Source organism: Pelophylax lessonae, assembly GCF_965119305.1.
Source record: "Pelophylax lessonae genome assembly, chromosome: 2".
NCBI classification, from domain to species: domain Eukaryota; kingdom Metazoa; phylum Chordata; class Amphibia; order Anura; family Ranidae; genus Pelophylax; species Pelophylax lessonae.
Genome location: NC_138769.1, coordinates 558,620,409 through 558,644,132, shown reverse-complemented (window position 1 = coordinate 558,644,132; position 23,724 = coordinate 558,620,409). Strand labels below are relative to the sequence as shown.

The 23,724-nt window shown below is 43.9% G+C and overlaps 1 protein-coding gene across 3 annotated transcripts in view; it reads right to left on the bottom strand.

Moving 5' to 3' along the window:
* SPATS2 (spermatogenesis associated serine rich 2) overlaps nt 1-23,724 on the bottom strand; it is a 198,628-nt gene that overhangs the window by 67,713 nt on the left and 107,191 nt on the right. Inside the window, exon 1 of one of the 3 annotated variants that reach the window (XM_082248455.1) lies at nt 4,007-4,144. The exons of the other annotated variants lie outside the window; for them this stretch is intronic. The gene's annotated coding sequence lies outside the window, so the exon portion shown is untranslated. Of the gene's footprint in view, nt 1-4,006; nt 4,145-23,724 lie in introns of those variants that run through there. 3 annotated transcript variants of the gene reach the window in all.

The window sequence follows — 23,724 nt, the reverse complement described above, 5'->3', positions numbered from 1 at the left end:
ACAGATGTAAACTGACAAAGGGTCCATTTTGCATGGAAAAATGGTTTCAGGACTCAAGTAGTTAAAGCGGAACTTCCGCTGTAAATTTTTCTGACCCCCTGACATGCCACATTTGGCATGGTATTTTTTGGTGGGGGACAGGTACCTGCTCCCAGTTCTCTCCGCCCCCCCCCGCCTCCCGCAAACTTCTAGGACACGTCAGGGGTCCCGGAAGATTGCCTGGCCATTCAAGACGCACAGCGCGACTCCCACTTGCGCAATGCACACCCGGCCATGAAGCCACAAGTGGTCGCAGCCAGGTGCTCACACTAGAGATGCCAGCGCCACTGAGAAGAGAGGGAGAGGAGCGAGGCTCCCATTGGCTGCATCGCTGGATTGTGGGACAGGTGAGTGTGTTTATTAAAAGTCAGCAGCTACATTTTTTGTAGCTGCTGACTCTTAATAAACACAAAAACCAGTGAAACTCTGCTTTAGGGATTCTACCTGGAGTATGTAAAAATGGATGAAAAAATGAAGTAAACTTTATCCATTTTTCTTTGAAAAAACGTGACTGAACTGATGAAAGGAACGGTCTGAATCTGTGAAAGAGGCCTAATACAGCAAATGTGTTACTGTCCAGATCACCAGGTGAAAACAGAGAAAAAGCCAAAGAAAAGAAAAATGATGCAGCCAACACATCTAATGATTGGTAAGCTGTAATATATGATATTTTTGGCTTTGGGCTTAATACAACTTTACATATAATCATTTTTGCACTTGAAATGATCATTTATTCTTGATTTCATTTAGACATGTAAAAGTTTCTCTACTCAATAGAAACTTTGTGGAAATTCACTGATAATGCCATCCTGAAGCTAGCAACATTTCTCGGAGCAAAACCCTATGCAATAAGGACCGTTTTTTTTTATTATTATTTATTATTATTTATTAAAGTGATTGTAAAGTCTCTTGTTTTTTTTGTTAAATAACAAACATGTTATACTTACCTGCCCAGTGCAGTGATTTTGCACAGAGTGGCCCGGATCCTCCTCTTCTCGGGTACCTGGTTGGAGCTCCTGGCCCCTCCCCTCCTGTCAAATGCCCCCACAGCAAGCAGCTTGCTATGGGGGCTCCTGAGCCGAGCTGCAGCTCTGAGTGTCCATTCAGACACAGTTGTGGTTCGGGCCCGCCCCCTCTCTCCTGGTTGTCTGACTTTGATCAACAGCCGCGAGAGCCAATGGAGCCGTCGCTGCGTCTCAGACAATCAGGAGGGAGAGTCCCGGACAGCCGAGGGACTAGTGGACAACCCTGGACAGAGAAGGGGCTTGGGTAAGTATTAGGGGGTGCTGAGGAGGCCGTTACACACAGAAAGCTTTTTATCCTAAAGCACAGAATACTGCAATAAATAACACACATGCAGTCAAGTTAGCAGTAGTTGCGGACAAAAACTGCCTAAAGTATATGGAAACCTTCAAATTGTAAAACAACCCATTTATTTTAAATTATAAATGAAAGGCAAAACATAAATATAAAGGGGCTCAGAGCTGGGGGGAGGATAAACAGCAGTCCACTGGTATTCAGTGAATGGCTATGCAGGGGGGTGGAGAGCAGGCTGGGTTTCCAGCACAGCTAGAGAACTGAGTATGTGGTGTTCTCTTGCTTAATGTATTCAGTTTTTAATAGGAAAGGAGAGGGACTGGCAAGAACACTAGGGATTTCACACAAAGGAAGCAATACAAAGAGACGGAATACTTTCAAGCACATATCAGAAATATGAAATCTGGGTTCTACATATTCTTTAAAACCCGATTTTAAACAAATTGTTCTTTTTAGACCCCCAGCAGTGATAAAAAATAAAAGGGCATCTCAGGCTGCAAAACTCTCCTTTAATCCAGAAAATGTCCCTGCATTCTTCCACCACAAGATGTCTTCTGTCTCCCGGGTTGAACGACACGGAGCTTTAATAAGACTGATGGGATACAGTGAGTGAAGTTTAATTGGCTCACCCCCCAAGGAGGCATCACCACGGTGCTCTTAACTCACTGTATAATGATGCACACATATCAGTGCCTCTCATACAAAACATCCTAAAAGGTGGACTTTAAATTATAAAAATGTCACAGGAAATAGAAGCTATAATAATGCAAATGGCTGTTTAGCCAAGTTTAGGCACATGCACAAAAACCAGACTGCTGCAGGCAACAAAAACTAACTTATATTGCAGGAAGTACTTTTTACTGCAATTTTAATCATTTAAAATCCTTAAAGAGGAACACCAACCATGATTGGGGGGGGGGGGGGGTGTCAGGACAAGTCTGATCATCGGAGGAGAGCAGTCTGAGCTTCCAGCACAGATAGAGAACTGACCCTTCCTAGTGTGGTGGTAAGTTTTTAATAGGAAAGCAGAAGGACTGGCAGGATCCAGGTTCCTGTTGGGTTTTTACAGATATCCGAGACTGTTTGATTTCATTTCACTTACTGTCACAGTGACAACAGTTTCACCAATGAGAACTGAGGAAAAATCTGCTAAAGGGACACAGACCGCAGAAAAGGTGTTCTAGCTTTTCACCAACCTACATAAATCTATTTCTGTGTGCACTTCTTTACATCTGGGAAAACTTCCAACAGAACCCCATACATCAGTTGGTCAGAATTCCACTGTAGGACAAGGGTCTATTTATACCACTATGATACAAAAATATCAGTCAATTTGATCAGAACTACATTTTTTAATTAAATGTTACCATTTGGACCCAAAGAGCTGCATTTGATCGTATATCACAAATATAAAATACAAAACCTATATTGAATATGTCACAGCTAAGAGTGAACTCAGTAAACCGGTTACTATATTACCTAGTACAAACAGGATATTGCTAGCAAAACCTTTAGGCTTGGTAAACACCTATGCAAATTGGATACAGGTTTCCCTGCATCCAATTCACATGAAAGGAGACTGTGGCTAGCTCTCAATGGATCCTGTCCTCTCAATGGATCCTGTCCTGTGCATCTTTGGCTCAGTTTTAGGTCCGAATTCAGGCAAACATTTGGACCCGATTTGCACCTGAAACAGTGAACAGGGACGCACCGGACCCCTGCTGCGAGCAAAAACACACAAAAAAAAATAAACCACCACCAAAAATATTCCCCAACAGACCCAATACTTGGATTACATTTGTTAGGTTAGATCTGTTTGACATTGGTTCCTGCCCAATCCTTGGACAATTAAAAAAAAAAAAAAAAAAAAAAAACACAATTAAAAGTGTTCATCATAACCAAAGCATATGTAAAAAACAAACACACAAGGAAAATACACATTCCCCAATGGTTTGCTGCAAAAGGCAAATGAACAGTTTAGCTCATGTTGGCTTCCACTTGAACAGTAGCACACAATACGTGGCTGCTGAAGAGGGGAGAGGGGGGGGGGGGTGTATGAAGGTACAGATTTTAGAAATGGCTCTTTTGCAACTCAACTTCAAAATCTATAAATACTAAACAGATGCTCCATGTACAGCTCTGGAACGTCTGGTATTAGTGGCATACCTGCATAGATTTCTTTTTAAACATTTACTGTACACCACTATGAACAGCTGACTGCATTTTACTCCAAGGACAAGGAAATCACAGAAACAAAAATACAATTTTCTGTAATACAAGATACACGCAGCTGTGTGTGCACCTGCAGACTGCAGCTTGTAGAACTATCAAGATCAGCTTTCCAATGTTCACTGCTAAAATATGCTTAACCAACGTATGGCTACAAAGTTGTGGAACAAGTTCAATAAGATTATTTCAGTCTTTGCCTACAAGCTGGGATTTGTAGTGAACAACTATAGGTGAAGAGAAACAAAAAAACACCCAGACAGCTATCTGCAACAAATTACAAAAGTTTATTATGTACATTTTAAAAGCACATTGTCCACATAAAAGGAGCCAGTATTGAAATGAACATAGCAGGCAGTACTGCTCAACTATACAACATAAAAAGGGTCCTAAACCCCACCATCTATGACTTATAGCTACTTACCAGTTTACCTGGATGAAGGCACTGAAAGTATGATGATCTCTGCTCTGTGCAGATAGGAGATCACAGACTAGCTGTGTGACACAGTACAGTATAATCAGAGTTAAATGTACCTGATGTTTGCTGTGTCCTGTACTGGAACGTGTCACACATTTTTACAGGCTGATGGTTTCCCAACCACGCCTCCAGCCCTGTCAAAGGATCTCTCCAATACCATCACAGTGGTCACAGTCAGAAGACAATCCGCACCCAAAGTAAGCACAGCTCTTCGTCATAAATGCACAGCATGCTGACTGACGTCAATAAAGCTGGGAGGGGGTAGGACATAGCTGATAAAACACTGGACTTGGAAACTCAAGTTCAACTCCAGATACAAACTCTAACATCTTAGACAAAGATCTCAAAGCTTATGCTATGTCCTTTATTGACATAAAAAGCAGAAAATGTGCACACGGAAATTGCTGTAAACATTGTCAAAGGAAAATAATTTTTCCAGCTGCTGAAAACGCAATTGAAAGACATTTAGAAAAACTGCAGCAGACAGAATGTAGAGCAGATGTGCATGGCAACCAATCTGCTTCTGTTTTCAGTTTGTTCAGTTAACCTCTGAAAAGTACACAAGCCGATTGGTTGCCATGCACACCTGCTCTAGATTCCGTTTGCTCTAGTTTTGATAAATTTCCCCAAATATATATTAAAGTGGTTGTAAACCCCCCCTCTGTAAGTGGTACCTATAGGTAAGCCTATAATAAGGCTTACCTATAGGTACTGTAAATGTCTCCTAAGCTTGCACCGTTTAGGAGATATTTACCGTATAGTACGCCAATGACATCATCGGCACATGCGCTCTGAAGGAACGGCCACTCGTGCCGTTTCTTCAGAACCCTGTGCCGTGACCAGCGTCTCCCGTGCGCATGCGTGGGAGTGACGTCACGCAGCTCCCGGGCAGTAGCATAACCGGAGTCTGCAGATCAGGAAGGAAGACCGCTGAAAATGGATGCGGCCTCCAAGAGGGATGACGAGGGCTTAGTTTGGAGTCATGTGTCACATAATGTGCTAGTATGCGATGGGGGGTTTGCAGTGGTTCCTCTCAATGCAATGCTCATTTTGCCTAGGAAATTTACCTTATTCCTTGCTCCCCAACAGCATGCACTTTTTGTAGGTGGGTCCTAGGATTCCTCCAGTGCAATGTGGTCTACAACAAACACTCTTCAGAATTCCAACAAGTTTTTGCATGACAAATGTTACTGAGGGCAGGGTGTACATGCGGCCATTCCATCCTCAGTGCAGCTGAGCTTCCTTCATGCCACTGTCACATGGACATTGCAGTGCCCAAGGAGTTTTTATGAAATCTGCACACTGCTTGCTGTCAATCACAAGGACAGTGTCCCATCTTCCCCATCTGATTTTATCTACTCAGCATCAACGGTTGATAGGAGGCTATCAGCTGTGAAGCAGACCGTGTCCTGAACAACCAGTAACAGGTGAGGTGGTGGTGGTGGTAAGAGCAGGGCTGGATTTGTTCTGACGGCATACATATTTCGTTATCTATAAACTGTAGGCAATTGTAAAGAGCAAAACAAAGGGAAAAGAACGTCTAGGGGACAAAGCCTCCTATTTGTTGATGTAGGACTTTAACCACTTAAGGACCAAGCCTATTTCTGACACATGTTGTTTACAAGTTAAAATCTGTATTTTTGCTAGAAAAATTACTTAAAACCCCGAAACACTATATAAATCCGGGCTCGACAAACCCTAGGCACCAGGGCGCATTGGCGACTAGAATTAGCAACCTGGGCTGCACTGCAGGAACTGTCTTGTTCCTGTGCCTCCCGCCCCCGCGGGTGCACAGACTAAAATGCATCGCCGGCCGGTAATTGAGGCCGTGGCTTTGCAGCCTTCTGGAGTGAAACGCTTCCATTAGGGAACTTGCGCCCTCTTATGGTGGCCGAGGGTGTGACCAGTAGTCACTAACGGGGCTGAGTCTTTCCCCTGCCTGTTCTCACTGCTCGTCTGAGACGAAAAATAAATAAATAAAACTGGCTCCTAACTTTTTTAGCTGCCTTAGATTTCGAGCAAATTCGTCAAGTTCCTGATATGTGTATTTTGTAGCAAAGACTCTGGAGAATAAAATGGGGGTTGTTGCAATAGGTCACATGGTATTTGCGTAACAGTTTTTCAAACGCAATTTTTTTGGAAAAAATACACTTCATTGAATTAAAAAAAAAAAAAACAGTAACGTTAGCCCAATTTTTTTGTAGATTGTGAAAGATGATGTCACGTAGAGTAAATAGATACCCAACATACAAATGGAAAAAACCCTCTTTGGACTGGGACTTTAATAGATACCCAACATGTTACGGTTTAAAATTGCGCACACTTGTGGAATGGCGACAAACTACGGTCCATATGCGACGCTTTAAAATTTAACGTTTACCAGTTGAGTTACAGAGGAGGTCTTTTGCTAGAATTATTGCTCCCGCTCTGACAATCGCGGCCATACCTCACGTGTGATTTGAACACTGTTTGCGGGTGCGACTTACATATGCGTTTTCTTTGGTGCGTGAGCACACAGGGACAGGGGCAATTTAAACATTTTTTTCCCCCATTTATTTTATTCATTATTCTTTTTAAAAAAAATAAAAAATCTGACCACTTTTTATTGCCGTTACAAGAAATGTAAACAACCCTTATGACAGTAATAGGCAGTGACAGGTACTCTCTGGGTTCTAAACCCCAAACCCCTCCACTGCACTTAAAAGTATTCAAAAACGCCAAAATCAGCATTTTTGAATACTGTCAATTTTTGACAGTTGTGATGTCGCTTCTGGGTTACTTCATCAGAGACCCAATGGAATGCTGAACTTGGCTTCTCTCAGGACTCTGAGGAGAAGGGAGGAGAGAACGGCCGAGCAATTGTGGAGCCACATTGGATGTTATCAGAAAGCCAACCGCCGGCTCTAAAAAGACAGTACCGGGGTGATGCCTCTAGCTGCAGGCATCACCCCGGAACAACCACGTCCTCAAGCCGGTATGTCAGATTGCGGGAAGCGGTTAAAGGATGTGTGATTGTCAAAGAGGCAAGACATGAAATGATTGTATTAAAATCAAATAGGATTGTAGATGCGATCCAAACATGACCACATAAACAAAATATCCCACTTTACATGCAGGGCAAAACATGATTGTGGGTTAGATAAAAGTTGATTGATGGAAATTTCTGGTGATCAGTTCCAATGTATTTCGCAGACTTGATTTGTTTCTTCAGGGAACTTTGATCTCCATCTAAAAAGTCATCATTTTATAACAGGGTAATTCATTTTCCACAGTTTTGACATGAGGGGTATATGTCCAGAAAGACAATACAAAGCAAAAAACACATATGCTCACCAACACCAAGACCGCATTCACACGGATCTGACTTGTCAGACGACTTGTCAGCCTGACAAGTCGCGGTCCCTCACGCTCCCATTGTGTAGTACAGGAGCGACACAAGTCGCTCCGACTTAGAAAAAGGGTCCTGTACTTCTTCGGGGCAACCTGGAGGCGACTTGCATAGACATTCATTTTATGAAGTCCGTGCAAGTCGCGCCCCCCTAAGTCGGAGCGACCTAGTGTGAACCGGCACTTAGGCTGCATTCACACTTGAGCGTAGAGTTTTCACGCGTTTTTACCGCGATTTTCAGGCGTTTTCTTTCAGGCGTTTTTGGAGGCAGGCATTGACATCTATCAAAAACGCTGGTAATCAGCCCAAAAAGAAGCTCATGTACTTTTTTCAGCTACAGGCGTTTTGCTTCAGGCGTTAAAACGCTCAGATGTGAACAGGGGCTATTTAAATGAATGGGGTTTTACTTGTTGGGCATTTTGGAACGTTTTGAGCATTTTTGGAGCTGAAAACGCTCAAAAAACGCCCAGGTGTGAATGGAGCCTAAGAATACACTGGAAATAGTTGCCGCAGATATATTTTAAGCTTATGTAGTCATGTTTGGACCGAATTTAAAAATTTCTTAATATGTAATAAAGTTTATTTGATTTTAATACACATTGCATGTCTTGCCTCTGACAATCACACATCGTTTAAAGTTCTACATGAACAAATGTGAGGCTTTGTCCCTTAGGCGTTCGTTTTCCCTTGTTTTGCTCTTTACATATTATATTGGATTTGGTGTGTATTGTCATTTCCTTAGCTGGTATTATCTACTTACTGAACTAGAGGCAATTATTTTTGTATTTGGTGCAATAATAGCGTGATTGTGTAAAAGTGGTTCTATTTAGAACTACCTGAATCTGCCACATGTCAGTAAAGCTACTGAAACTGTCAGCAGGGATTTTTTTTAATCTGCCGCAGGCCATTTTAAAGGAGAAAAAATGCCAAAAAGGTCTTTAGGGTTTTATGGACTTCCCCTAATAGTGTGAAGCCCCAACTTTAATCCATTTCATGACTACACACGAGTGCAGTGTCAACACCAATTAGACCTTGTAAATAGTCTCTGAGGCATTTAGGGGTGTTTGTCTAGAGGTGTGCTTTAAGTAAAGAAATCAAAGGAAACCTTATCCTGAGAAAATGTGGAAGGGTTGCTAGACTGAAGTACTAGCTGCATGATCATGATGCTGATTTTTTAGCTCCAATGAGTTATGCAGATCGGAGTTTCATCTTCCTTTGCTGCATACTTGTTCTAGGTCAGCGGCACAAAGTGTTGACCGCACAGACAGCCAGGCACCTAGCACGTTCAAAATTAAGTCATCAGTGGCTAACCAAAAATATGTAGCAGAATACAAATTAGCCTAAACTGATAAAAAAAAATTGATTTTTTAATTTTTTTTATTCGGAATGTTTTATAGCAGAAACTATATTTATCTTTTTTCTATTTGTGGGGAAAAAAAGGACATCAATTGTATTTGGGTACAGCGTCGCACGACCGCGCAATTTTTTGTTAAAGTAACGCAGTGCCGAATCGCAAAAAATGGCCTGGTCATTAAGGGGTAAAACCTTCCAGCGCTGAAGTGGTTAAACTGTTTAGCTAAATCATAAAGATCTGTCAGCAGAGCACAGCCAGGGTTAATTATGGTAAACATATGTCCTTAGCCCCCTGTACTTAATCAGCTGTTTACCTAGCATTTCAGCCAGGAAAATTCCAATTCTGTAAATTCTAAACCTGGAAATGCTCAGAACTGAGAATTTCCGGGTTCACTGACCATAGAGTAGACTAGGGAATGGCATCTTACATTACCATAGAGAGTGATCTCTTTAACTGAATAGTGGGGAGTTTATTCACACTGGTGGTCTTATTATACCACAGCTGCAGGTGCAACAATGTAAAGGGGACCAAATTGACGCATTGCACAGTGGACTTTTTTCCCCCATATTTATTTGCAGCATTGGGTCACGATGTGGTTCGCTACATCACAACACGACAGAAAGGTGCCTGCCAGACACAAAGTGGATATAAAAAGTCTACATACCCATGTTAAAATGTCAGGTTTCTGTGGTATAAAATAAATGAGACAAAGATAAATAATTTCAGAACTTTTTCCACCTTTAATGTGACCTATAAACTGTAAAACTCAATTGAAAAACCGGGGGGGAGGGGGGGGATTTGGATAAACTAACATTGTGGCTGCATAAGTGTGCACACCCTCTTATAACAACTGGGGATGTAGCTGTGTTCAGAATTAAGCAATTACATTCAAACTTATTTTTGGATGTTTGGCCTAAATCCAATAAAACACCTCTGGGACATTATGTTTTGGTCAACCCGACGCTGCCAGGTTGCCCCTCAGTTTATTCAGGAGCTCAGTGATGCTCTGGTCCAGATCTGGGAGGAAATACTGAAGAAAACCATCCGTCGTCTCATTAAGAGCGTGCCCCCACGTTGTCAGGCATGCATACAAGCACGTGGGGCCATATAAAATTACTGAGTACTATTTTGAGTCGCTGCAACGAGATTTCAGGAAAATGGATTAGCCTGAAGCATCATTTTTTCACTTTGATTTTTTTTTTGGGGGGGGGGGGGGGGGTCTTTGAGTTCAGCCTTCTGTAGGGTTGATCATTTTAATTTCCATCAAACGATGTGACATCCTTTTTCGTTCCTAACACATTACCCAGTCCATATCAGAAAAGATATCCAGCATTATATTTTTCCCATTGAGATCTGATGAGTTTCCAAAGTGTTCCTTTAATTTTTTTGAGCAGTGTATATTTGTACACAGACCCAATTTTCTTACTTTTGCTCTGTATGCCCCCAGAATAAAATTAAAACGAAACAATCCAAATGATCTTTCAGAACTAATTCAAGGGGATGAACATAAATATTAACCACTTCCCGCCCGTCATATAGCAAAATGGTTGCTCTATCCTGACTGGGCGTCATACGATGTCCAGCAGGATAGGCCGCTCTGTGCGCCCCCGGGGGGCGTGCAGAGCGGCGATTGGTGGTGCAGTGTGTCACTCTGACACACCGCATCTCCGATCCCCGTAAAGAGCCTATGACGGAGGCTCTTTACCATGCGACCAGCTGTGTCCAATCACAGCTGGCCACATAGTAAATAGGAAGTGCCTGATCGGCGCGAGTAGAGGAGAGCCGATCGACGGCTCTCCTGATAGGGGGGGGGGGGGGTCTGTGCTGGTAATCAGAGCATTGATTACCAGAGCCTGTGCGCAAATATATATGGACCCAACATATACATATACATATATTTATATACACACATACACACACACACACACACACACACATACATACATACATATACAGTGGGTACGGAAAGTATTCAGACACCCTTAAATTTTTCACTCTTTGTTATATTGCAGCCATTTGCTAAAATCATTTAAGTTCATTCTTCTTCCTCATGAATGTACACATAGCACCCCATACTGACAGAAAAACACAGAATTGTTGACATTGTTGCAGATTTATTAAAAAAGAAAAACTGAAATATCACATGGTCATAAGTATTCAGACCCTTTGCTGTGACACTCATATTTAACTCAGGTGCTTTCCATTTCTTCTGATCATCCTTGAGATGGTTCTACACCTTCATTTGAGTCCAGCTGTGTTTGATTATACTGATTGGACTTGATTAGGAAAGCCACACACCTGTCTATATAAGACCTTCCAGATCACAATGCATGTCAGAGCAAATGAGAATCATGAGGTCAAAGGAACTGCCTGAAGAGCTCAGAGACAGAATTGTGGCAAGGCACAGATCTGGCCAAGGTTACAAAAAGATTTCTGCTGCACTTAAGGTTCCTAAGAGCACAGTGGCCTCCATAATCCTCAAATGGAAGACGTTTGGGACGACCAGAACCCTTCCTAGAGCTGGCCGTCCGGCCAAACTGAGCTATCGGGGGAGAAGAGCCTTGGTGAGAGAGGTAAAGAAGAACCCAAAGATCACTGTGGCTGAGCTCTAGAGATGCAGTCAGGAGATTGGAGAAAGTTGTAGAAAGTCAACCATCACTGCAGCCCTCCACCAGTCGGGGCTTTATGAGGCACTGCTCATCACCTGTCCAATACAGTCCCAACAGTGAAGCATGGTGGTGGCAGCATCATGCTGTGGGGGTGTTTTTCAGCTTCAGGGACAGGGCGACTGGTTGCAATCGAGGGAAAGATGAATGCGGCCAAGTACAGGGATATCCTGGACAAAAACCTTCTCCAGAGTGCTCTGGACCTCAGACTGGGCCGAAGGTTTACCTTCCAACAAGACAATGACCCTAAGCACACAGCTAAAATAATGAAGGAGTGGCTTCACAACAACCCTGTGACTGTTCTTGAATGGCCCAGCCAGAGCCCTGACTTAAACCCAATTGAGCATCTCTGGAGAGACCTAAAAATGGCTGTCCACCAACGTTTACCATCCAACCTGACAGAACTGGAGAGGATCTGCAAGGAGGATCCCCAAATCCAGGTGTGAAAGACTTGTTGCATCTTTCCCAAAAAGACTCCTGGCTGTATTAGATCAAAAGGGGGCTTCTACTAAATACTGAGCAAAGGGTCTGAATACTTAGGACCATGTGATATTTCAGTTTTTCTTTTTTAATAAATCTGCAACAATGTCAACAATTCTGTGTTTTTCTGTCAGTATGGGGTGCTATGTGTACATTCATGAGGAAGAAGAATGAACTTAAATGATTTTAGCAAATGGCTGCAATATAACAAAGAGTGAAAAATTTAAGGGGGGTCTGAATACTTTCCGTACCCACTGTATATACCACATATATAAATATAAATATAGACACATACACATTTATTTAATAGGGATAGACCGATTATCAGGGACCGATATGCACTTTCCCCGATATATTGGTATCGGCCCCGGAACTGGCCGATATTTTTGTGACGTCATTCTGCCTTCTTAGGCCGCCTCCCTCGCCTTGGACAGCCTCGTCTGGAGTCAGGACTAGTCTAGCAGGAGTGTATCACAGCCATACACCCACCCACAGCAGCCCGGTGCCAGCCAGCCAGCCATCCACCCACAGGCACAGGCCCTGTACCAGCCAGCCACTGTACCAGCGAGCCAGCCACCCACCACAGGGTGCCAGCCAGCCAGCCACCCACCACAGGGCAAGCCAGCCATTATTCATTAAACAAAAATTAACATGTTCAGTACCAGATTTGTGTCAAAAATTGTCTATTTTTCAAAACTTTAAATGTACAAAATATCGGCCCATACCGATACGTTGTGACCAAAATATCGGTATCGGCCCTGAAAAAAAACATTTTGGTCTATCCCTTATTTTACATACATATACACACACACACACAGTATCTCACAAAAGTGAGTACACACCTCACATTTTTGTAAATATTTTATTATACCTTTCATGTGACCACACTGAAGAAATTACACTTTGCTACAATGTAAAGTAGTGCGTGTACAGCTTGTATAACAGTGTAAATTTGCTGTCCCCTCAAAATACCTCTCCACAAAGCCATTAAGGTCTAAACCGCTGGCAACAAAAGTGAGTACTCCCCTAAGTGAAAAAGTCCAAAATTGGGCCAAAAGTGTCAATATTTTGTGTGGCCACCATTATTTTCCAGCACTGCCTTAACCCTCATGAGGAAAAGGAGTTCACCAGAGCTTCACAGGCTATCACTGGAGTCCCCTTCCACTCCTCCATGCTGACATCAGGGAGCTGGTTGATGTTAGAGACCTTGCGCTCCTCCACCTTCCGTTTGAGGATGCCCCACAGATGCTCATTAGTGTTTAGGTCTGGAGACATGCTTAGCCAGCCCATCCTCTTTACCCTCAGCTTCTTTAGCAAGGCAGTGGTTGTCTTGGAGGTGTGTTTGGGGTCATGTTGGAATACTGCCCTATGGCCCAGTCTCTGAAAGGAGGGGATCATGGTCTGCTTCAGTATGTCACAGTACATGTTGGCATTCATGGTTCCCTTAACTGTAGCTCTCTAGTGCTGGCAGCACTCATGCAGTCCCAGACCATGACACTCCCACCACCATGCTTGACTGTAGGCTTGTCTTTGTACTCCTCATCTGGTTGCCGCCACACGCGCTTGACATCATCTGAACCAATTAAGGCTATCTTGGTCTCATCGGACCACAGGACATGGTTCCAGTAATCAATGTCCTTAGTCTGCTTGTCTTCAGCAAACTGTTTGCGGGCTTTCTTGTGCATGTGCATCATCCTTAGAGGCTTCCTCCTGGGGCGACAGCCATGCAGACCAATTTGATGCAGTGTGTGGTGTATAGTCTGAGCACTGACAGGCTGACCCCCGCCCCCCACCCCTTCAACCTCTGCAGCAATGCTGGCAGCACTCATATGTCTATTTCCCAAAGACAACCTCTGGATATGACGCTGAGCACATGCACTTAACTTCTTTGGTCGACCAAAGCGAGGCCTGTTCCGAGTGGAACCTGTCCTGTTAAACTGCTGTATGGTCTTGGCCACCGTGCTGCAGCTCAGTTTCAGGGTCTTGGCAATCTTTTTATAGTCTAGGCCATCATTATGTAGAGCAACAATTCTTTTTTTTTTTTTCAGATCCTCAGAGAATTATTTTTCATGAGGTGCCATGTTGCACTTCCAGTGACCAGTATGAGAAAGTGAGAGCGATAACAGCAAATTTAACACACCTGCTCCCCATTCACACCTGAGACCATGTAACACCGAGCCACATGACACCTGGAAAGGGAAAATGGCTAATTAGGCCCAATTTGGACATTTTCCCTTTAGGGGGTCTACTCACTTTTGTTGCCAGCGGTTTAGACATCAATGGCCAAGTGTTAGTTATTTTGAGGGGACAGCAAATATACACTGTTAAACAAGCTGTACACTCACTACTTTACATTGTAGCAAAGCGTAATTTCTTCAGTGTTGTCACATGAAAAGGTATAATAAAATATTTACAAAAATGTGAGGGGTGTACTCACTTTTGTGAGATAGTGTGTGTAGATATATATATATATATAGATATATATATATATATATATATATATATATATATATATATATATATATATATATATATCTACACACACACACATATACACACACACACACACACACAATCTATCTATACGATCTCGCATCACAGAGAAGCCACTGAGCTTACACAGCTAATCTCTGTAGGAGGGTTGGAGTTTAAGCGCTAATGTATTTGCAGTGACCTGGATTGAAACAAAACCTGCAGCATATTTTGGTTCAGGTCAAAGACTGATATGAGTAAATAGAACAAGTTTTCCACTGGCCTGTCTTTCTAGAGCAGGTCACTGTGCCCAAAAAAATTAATCATCATACAAAGTACTGAAAGGGTATTATAATATAGCATTGATTAGGCTACAAGGTATTAAGTGTTATTGATGCAAATTTAGGCCCCTTTCACACAGGCGGACCGTTCAGATCCGCCTGTCAGTTTTTTTGGCGGATCTGAACGGTCACCCCACGCATCTCTATGGGACATGTCTCCGCTGACATCCGATCTAATCAGTCAAATCTGGATGGATGGAAACCCTATTTTCCATCCGTTCAACGGATCGGATTGGATGGGATCAGATGAGAACGGACCAACGTTCCGTTCCCATCCGATCCCCCCATAGAGATGCATGGGGACCTGACAGCTGTGTCTCTGCACACAGCACGGAAAACAGCTGTCATCCTCCTGCTCAGCAGGGGATCGGCGGATCGATCCTCCGCTGAGATAAAGGGAGTCCGTCCGACGGACAGACTGTGTGAAAGAGCCCTAAGGATGGAGATGTTTAGATGGAAAGAAGGATAACTTCATATGAAAGAGAGAGTGTAAGCACTAAATGCATAGTCATAACATTTTTAAATGGTTTTTAAGCACACGTTGCAGGACTTCCTTTGGTAAACTGCAAGACTAAGAAAGAAAAAAAAAAGGCAAATGTTTATAGCAAAGCATGCTTCAATCATCTTATATCCATGCCAAAATGGTAACCTTCAGCAGCAAGCCAATGCCTTCTTAAATGTACTGGTTATGAAACAGATAAAAAAACAAAAAAACAAAAAAAAACACAATTTTTTTTTGGTAGGTAAAAAAAAATGGATTGTTGTCTTATCGTAAAATCCTTTTCTCTGATGTTCATTGACGGACACAGCTTCCTATCTTCATTGACAGTTGGGTATGCTGCTCTTCCTAGCAGTAGGACACTTGGCGGAAAAGAGTTAACAAAGCTCGCCTACGCCCCTTGAGAGTCCCAGGGGGTATACTCCCAATTTCTACTATAGGATTTTTTGTAACAAGCCGTGTCAGAAGAATACATAACCCAACTCCACAGAGGGGTGGGTGCTGTGTCCGTCAATGAACATCAGAGAAAACGATTTTACGGCAAGATAATAATCAGGTTCTCTCTTTCGTTCATTGAGGGAAAGAGCTTCATAGTTTCATTGACAGTTGAGACGTCCCAAAGCAGTGACATCACGAGGGGTGGGAAACACAGCAAAAAAAGAACCGAATCCCAAAATGGCTAAACATAGCCAACCAGGTAATCAAAGAGCCCAACCAGGAACAACTGGGGCTCACATACCGGAAAAAAATACACCCTTAAGAGGCCGCAGCCTCTGAACAGCGGCCTACAAGACTTTGCGGCCAAAAGCAGCATCCACAAATGCCAGGACATCCACCTTGTAGAACATGGTGAACATGTGAACAGATGACCAGGTTGCCTGCCGCCTTGCAAACCTGGACCACTGATGCCGGATGACGGAAGGCCCAGGAGGCACTGAGCGCCTTCGTAGGATGCGCCTTAACCGGGAAAGTGGGAACATGACACTTAATGGAATAGGCCTGCACCCCTGTCTGGCTAATCCATCTGGAAATGGTTGCAGCAGATGCGGCCTGCCCCTCACAAGAACCATCTGAAAGGAGAAATAAGGAATCTAATTTGCGAATAGTCTAAGTCGCCGCCAGGTACACCTAGATGGCGTGAACCACATCCAGAGAATGTAAGGCAATCTCGTTTGGATGTTTTGGCTTAGGACACAGCGAAGGCAACACAATGTCCTTGCCCAAGACAACCTTAGGAAGGAATGACTGGCAGGGAAAGAGAACCACCTTGTCCCTGTGAACCACCTGGTAAGGCATCCGAAAGGACAACGCAGCTAGTTCTGAAACCCTGCGTGCTGAAGTAATGGCCACCAACAAGGCCACCTTCTGTGATAGAGTCAATAGAAAAATCTCAAGAAAATTTTCAAATGTCAGTTTTTGAATAACCGACAGTACCAGATTAAGATCCCATGGAGGCAACGGGGACCTCATTGGAGTAGACAAATGGTGAACACCCTGCACAAAAGTATGAACCAAGGAATTTGTGGCTAACGGGCATTGGAAAAGAAAAAAAAAAAAAAATCGCAAAAGCTGAAATCTGGCCCTTGATGGTGCCCAGAGCCAAATGCTTCTCTACACCACCTTGTAGAAACTCCAGCAGACATGATACCGAGAAGGCACGGGGGGAAACTCCCCGAGACTCACACCAAGAAAGGTACTCCTTCCAAACCTGATGATAAATTTTCAGAGAAGTACATTTTCTAGCTCTTCGAAGAGGAATCACCAATTCTGACAACCCTCTATTCTTCAGTACCTGGCTTTCAAAAGCCAGGTCGTTAAAGCCAGCAGCTGTAAAGTGGGATGGAAGATGAGTCCCTGAGACAAAAGATCTTCTCTGAGAGGGAGCCGCCAAGGAGCATCGGTGACAAGTCTCACTAACCCCGGAAACCAGGACCGATGAGGCCAGTCTGGAGCCACCAGAATGACTGGGATTCCTTCTGCTTTGATTCTGTGCAGAAGTCTCGGCAGAAGCTGTAATGGAGGGAAGGCATATATTAGAGGATACTGACCCCAAGCGGCCACCAGAGCGTCTGCGGCATCTGCCAAAAGGTTTTGAGATCTTGCCACAAACCTCTGAACCTGCTGGTTGAGGCGAGAAGCAAGTAGGTCCACATCGGGAGTCCCCCCACCAGAGACACAGTTGTTGAAACACCTCCGGGTGAAGAGCCCATTCGCCCAGACTCAGGGCCTGCCAACTGAGGTAGTCCGTCTGCCAATTTTCCACCCCTGGAATGTGCACAGCAGAGAGGGCTGGAACATATTGTTCTGCCCATCTTAGAACATCGTCTACCTATTTGGCCGCAAGGGCACTCTTTGTGCCCCCTTGATGGTTGCCATATGCCACAGCCATGCCATTATCTGATTGAATCCTTACCGGATACCATTGTAAACGATTCATCCACTGGGACAGGCAAAGGAGGATTGCTCGAATTTCCAGGATGTTGATCAGCAGACAGACTACTCCCGAGTCCAAATACCCTGGGCCGAATGTGTGCCCAAGGTACCCTTCCCACCTGGACAGGCTGGCGTTCCTGGCGATCACTGTTCAGTATAGTGGAAAAAAGGATTTTTCTCTGTCGAAAGCATCAGATTGTCCAGTCCAGGGACCAAGGATTCTTGTCCAATTTGACCAGAATCTTTCTTTGCAGAGGTCTGGTGTGAAACTGAGCAAACGGCACCGCCTTGAAGGTGGAGATCATCAACCCCAGCACTTGCAAACAAGTCCTGAGAGATGACCAGCGGTTGGACAACAGGAGCTGAATCGCATGCTGCAACTTTTGTAGTTTCTCCTCCGGGAGAAACACTCGAGCTGAGGCTAAATCCAAATGTCAGACCCAGGTAATCCAACCTATTGGATGGGATCAGAGCAGATTTCTGAAAATTCAGCATCCAGCCTAACTCCTGTAATGTTCGCACAGTGATGTCCAAATCATCTTGTAAGAGGGAACGAGACTCTGCTCGCAGAAGGAAATCGTCCAGGTACCCCAGTACCACAATTCTCCTCCGTCTGAGCAAGGCAAGCAATGGAGCCAACACTTTTGTGAACACCCGAGGAGCTGAGGCGAGACCAAAGGGTAACGTCACAAATTGAATTGATAGTGCTCCTCGCCCACAGCGAAGAAAAACGCTGATGTCCGACATAAATTGGGATATGAAGGTAAGCGTCCTTGATATTTAGAGATTAAAAAAATCCCTTTGATGAAGGGAAGCCACTGAGTAAAATCCCTGAAAATGTTTAAATTCTGGAACTGGTACAATGACCCCTTGCAAAAGCAATTCTTGTACAGCCCCATAAGACCCCGCAACCAATTCGGGGACAGGTGCAGGCTGGAAGGAAAAAACCTTTCCAGAGGCAAGGACCGAAACTCGATCTTGTAACTGGCCAGGATCAATTCGTGGACCCATTAGTCTTGAATGAAAGAGGTCCAAGGATCCAGAAAGAAACAAAGACGTCCCCCCACCCCTTGTCTGGGTGAGGGCGCCCCGTCAGGTAGAGGAGAACTCGTCTGCAGGACCAGCCTTTGACTTACCAACCCAGGGTCTCTTGGAACCCCCCCGAGAATACATGGGAGGATTTTGAAACCTTATCCTGCGCAGGACAAAAGGGCCGCTTGTGGGCTGAGAAGACAGGACCACGTTTGTAGCGAGTCGCTCTGCTTTTTGTGATCTGTGGAAGCAGAGTGCTCTTACCTCTCATGAGACCTTTTATGATCTCTTCCATCGAAACTCCAAACAGACGATCTCCCACAAAGGGAAGATCGGTCAGTACCTTTTTGGAAGCTTGGTCCGCAGAACAGCACTTCAGCTAAATCATGCAGCGAAGGGTCACCGCAGTCAAAGGCGCCCTGCAAGCTGACATCCAGGGAAGCATACCAGATATACTGCAATCCCTGTATCAGCTGGACTGCCAATTCTGCTAGCTCAGGGGGATGTTCACCCCCTTCCAAATCCTGGCGCAGAGTTATTGCCTATTGCGTTAAGCTCTGAGAGACCAAGGTAATGGCGAACACCAGGCTCAAAATCTAACCTGTCGCGGTGAAAAGATAGTGGATCATAGCCTCTGCCTTCCTGTCTGCAGGGTCTTAAAAAGACGGAGCATCCTCCACTGGTAGCAGAGTGACCTTATTTTGCCTGGAAACCGGAGAATCCACCACCAGTGGGACTGTCAGTTTCTTTAAGAGGGACTCTTCAAAGGGATAACTCCTAGCGAAACGCTTAGGTATCCCAACCATGTGTTTCTGGGAACCCCACTGATTAGCGACAATCTCGTCAAAATAGGCGGGGAAGGGGAATACCTTAGTCACCTTGGAAAGTCTGCAGGTACCAAATTGCACAGGTGCAGCCGAGGCAGCACCAGCTGTGTCCTCTATTTTTAAAGTTTCCTGCACTGACACAATCAATGCCTCCACAAATGCCTTTTCTTGCGCTGATGTATGGAAGAGGATTCATCCTCGCTGTCTGAGCAATTGAAGTGCGTGGATGCAGACGTGGGGTTACTCGCGTCCGCGGCAGCCATGTCAGCCTCAGAATCTGAGGATGCAAAAGAAGCAGGTGGAGGGCGCTTTTTACCATGTCTTTTCTGAAGGGCCAAATCCACTTTTGACACCAGCGACTGCAAGACCGCCGTCATGGCTGCCAGGGCGGACGGGGATTCAAAAGGTCCTGCAGCCTCTGAGAGTGGGTCAGGTGATGACACTTGCTCTGGGGGCTCCATAGAGAAACCTGGGGACCACTAGAGAGTTTGCACAAAAACATTTTGTGCCAGATTGGGGGGGGGGACTGTAAGGATCTAGGATATCCAGTGCGTCACCCAGTGCAGCAGTTGATTGTAGTTTTCACAGGAAACGACTTGATTCTAGAAGGAAAAAAACAAAAAAAGGAAAAAATGCTAGGACCAAAGATCCCAGCAAGGAGCTAGGTCATTACTCCTGACTAGGCAGAAGAAAAAAACTGAGATCCTACAGCAGGAAGTGGGACTACCCCCGGGACTCTCAAGGGGCATAGCTGAGCTTTGTTAACTCTTTTCCGCCTGGTGTCCTTCTCCTAGGAAGAGCAGCATATTCCAACTGTCATTGAAGATATGAAGCTGTGTCCGTCAATGAACATCAACTGTCACAACAGGAGATCAGGGGGATGCAGAGGCTGATCTTACACTAACAGGTTACACCCTTAAAAAGGTGAGTAACCTGTTAGGAAAGATAAACTTATCCTTTGAGCAACCCATAGATGATTTTACTTTTTCCCACCACCCTGGGTGGGAGGAAAGAAAAATCATTTAAGATCCCCATCAACACAGTCCTCACTGTGTTAAATATATATGTTTGGGGGTTCTAAGAAATTTTCTAGCAAAAAAATAAAAATAAAAAAGTTGTTATGTGGTTACAGGATATATAAAAGCCCATTTACTGTAGATAACTTCCAGGTTAGGGTAACACCCAAGATAGACATTCTAATATTAAGAAATACTATTTTTAGTATGCAAAACAAGCATACAACCTTGTTCTCCTAGATTCTAAGGAAGGAATTTCAAAAATAAGTGATGGTTGTACGCATGGCTTTATGCGTGTGCATGCAACATTACACAACAATATGCTATGAAACGCTATCAAGTACCAGGGATAACAACAGATATCTGTTATGAAAAACAAAAAAAGATTTGCAAAGAGAATAATTGGATTTTTGTCTTACCATAAAATCCTTTTCTCTGAAGTTCATTGATGGACACAGTCTCTGTTCTTCATAACAGTAGGGATATACTGCCCCCTACAGGAGAAGGGCACTAGGCAGAAAAAAAAGTTCTGGCTACGCCTATCGGCAGTCCCAGGTGGTATACCCTCTCTCCCCACTATAGCAAGTCAGTTTTGTATCAAAGCAGTGTCAGAGAAAACAATACCAACCCAACTCAAAATATAGGGGTGGGTACTGCGTCCGTCAATGAACGATAGAGAAAAGGATTTTATGGTCAGACAAAAATCCAATTTTCTCTATTGTTCATTGACGGACACAATCTCTGTTCTTCATAACAGTAGGGACGTCCCAAAGCAGTGCCTTAAAGATGAGGGGTGGGAAAAGCAGAATATAATTCACCAAGGCTGAAACAGCCAACCAGGCAACATAGGACTCGTCAGAACAACAAGATGAGACCCACCTGAAAAAAAACATTAAACACCCTCTAGGGAGATTAAAAACAGCAGCCTGCAAAACTTTGCAGCCAAAAGGTGGCATCTGCAGATGCCAGCACATCCCCCTTATAAAACTTTGTAAAGGTATGAACAGATGACCAGGTAGGCGTCTTGCAAACCTGAACCACAGATGCCTGATGGCGAAAGGCCTAAGAAGCACTAAGCACCCGAGTAGAATGCGCCTCAACAGGGAAAGGTGGAACCTGACCCTTAATTGAATAAGCCTGCACAACCGTCTGCCTGGTCCATCTGGAAATTGTCGCAGCAGATGCAGGTAGCCCTTTCCTTGGTCCATCCGTGAGTACAAATAGTGGATCCGACTTTGGAAAAGATTCAGTAGTGGCCAAGTACACCCTGATTGCCTGAACCACATCCAAAGTAGGTAGTGCAAATTCCTTGGGATGTTGATGATTAGGATCCAAGAAGGGCAACACAATGTCACAAAAACCCTATTTTCCATCCGTCCAGCGGATCGGAACGGATGGGATCAGATGAGAGCGGACAGACGGTCCGTTCCCATCCGATTTCCCCCATAGATATGCATGGGGAACTGACAGCTGTGTCTCCGCACACAGCGAGGAGACACAGCTGTCATCCTCCTGCTCAGCGGGGGATCGGCGGCTCAATCCCCCGCTGAGAAAAACGGAATCCGTCTGACGGACGGATAGTGTGAAAGGGGCCTTAAGGTTTATATCACAGTATGCCATTAGAAATTATTATCAAAGGGAAACATGCAAAGCTACAGCTGTCGCTCACCTGCCGTATGCTGGATGGGGGGGGGGGGGGGGACCTTCTTGTGGAATTGCTTGGTGTCAGCATAGACTGTCAGAAGGGACTCATGCAGATAGCAAAGGAATGACAAAGTAGACAGAATTCACACTAGGTGCTTTGGACTGAGGCAAGCACACACTGTAAGGAGGATATGCTTAGTTTGATTTTCATTTCAGAGGTGTACAAACATATTAAAGTGGAAGTCAGCCAAATCAAAGGTTAAACCTAATCCCACCTCCATTCTAAAGACTATTCTATCTACTTTGTAAATGAAAAGATGTCAATACTTACCTAATATGATGGAGCTCTGGTCTGGTCACATGGTCAGTCATAGCACACTCTTCAGGTTAGAGGCGGCAAGAAAGCCTATGGGTTGCGACATCACCACATAGGCATTTGCAGCCGATGTCGGCGATCTCTCTTCATTGATGCCGCTGCTGGAGAGATCATGTGACTAGACCACAGCGGCTTAAGGAATCACTGCATGCAGGCAGATACCATTAGATATGTAGTCCTTAGAAATCCATACTAAAGCAATGGAATAAGCAGAGGAGAAAATGCAAAGCATGCAGGGAATCCAGAAAATTCTGTAAAGAGATGGCCAGCAGATAGGTAGCACAACATGAAAGTAAGTCTATACTGGATTTTCAAACATAACTATCATTTGTGTTGCTATTGTAATGCTGAAGTGATCAAATTAAAATGTATGCTGTGTCCATAGACTTCCTTTGATGTCTAAAGCTGGCTATACATCAATAGAATTTTGCTCAAACTTTTTTGTTTTAGGAACTTTCCTTTTATTTTATAAATCATTAGTGGGGCCAAATCAACATTTGATTTTGACCAAAGTGATGGGAAAATTCAAAGGAGCAGGATGGAAAACGTTTAACACATTTCAACAGTATAATGTGGATTTTCTTCGCTGATGTTTACTCGTTCCTAAATCTAATTTTAAAAGCAAACAAAATTTTGCTGTATTGAGCAAAAATATACTGAGAATTTTCCTCTGAAAGTTCGTATAGACATTCGTTCAAAAATCTTCTGGTGTATTTGTATCCATGAGCTGGTTTTGCTGTGTTTGCTCATACTTTTGTTGAAATGATCAAATACCAGTATATCATTCCAAGTGACATCTTTAAAATGGAATCCGCCAAATTCGTTTGTCATAAATATACATCCACAAAAGAGGTGTTTTTTTTTGCCACAAATTGCCAGTCACTACAATATAAAATGCCTTTTGTGTGCAGGCCTTAACATGTGCCCTACATGTACAGATTATGTCAATGTGACCTGCCCCATCCGTGACAAGAAAACACAAAATAAAAAGTTCAATAGAAATTTAAAAGCTTAGTTTAGCAATACACAAAAAAAAAGCTGTAACAGCACAGCTAGGTCACCCCGACCCTCTATCTGACATGAAAAATGATTTACAGACAACGTGACCAATCAAGCCTACAAAGTGATCAATTTAA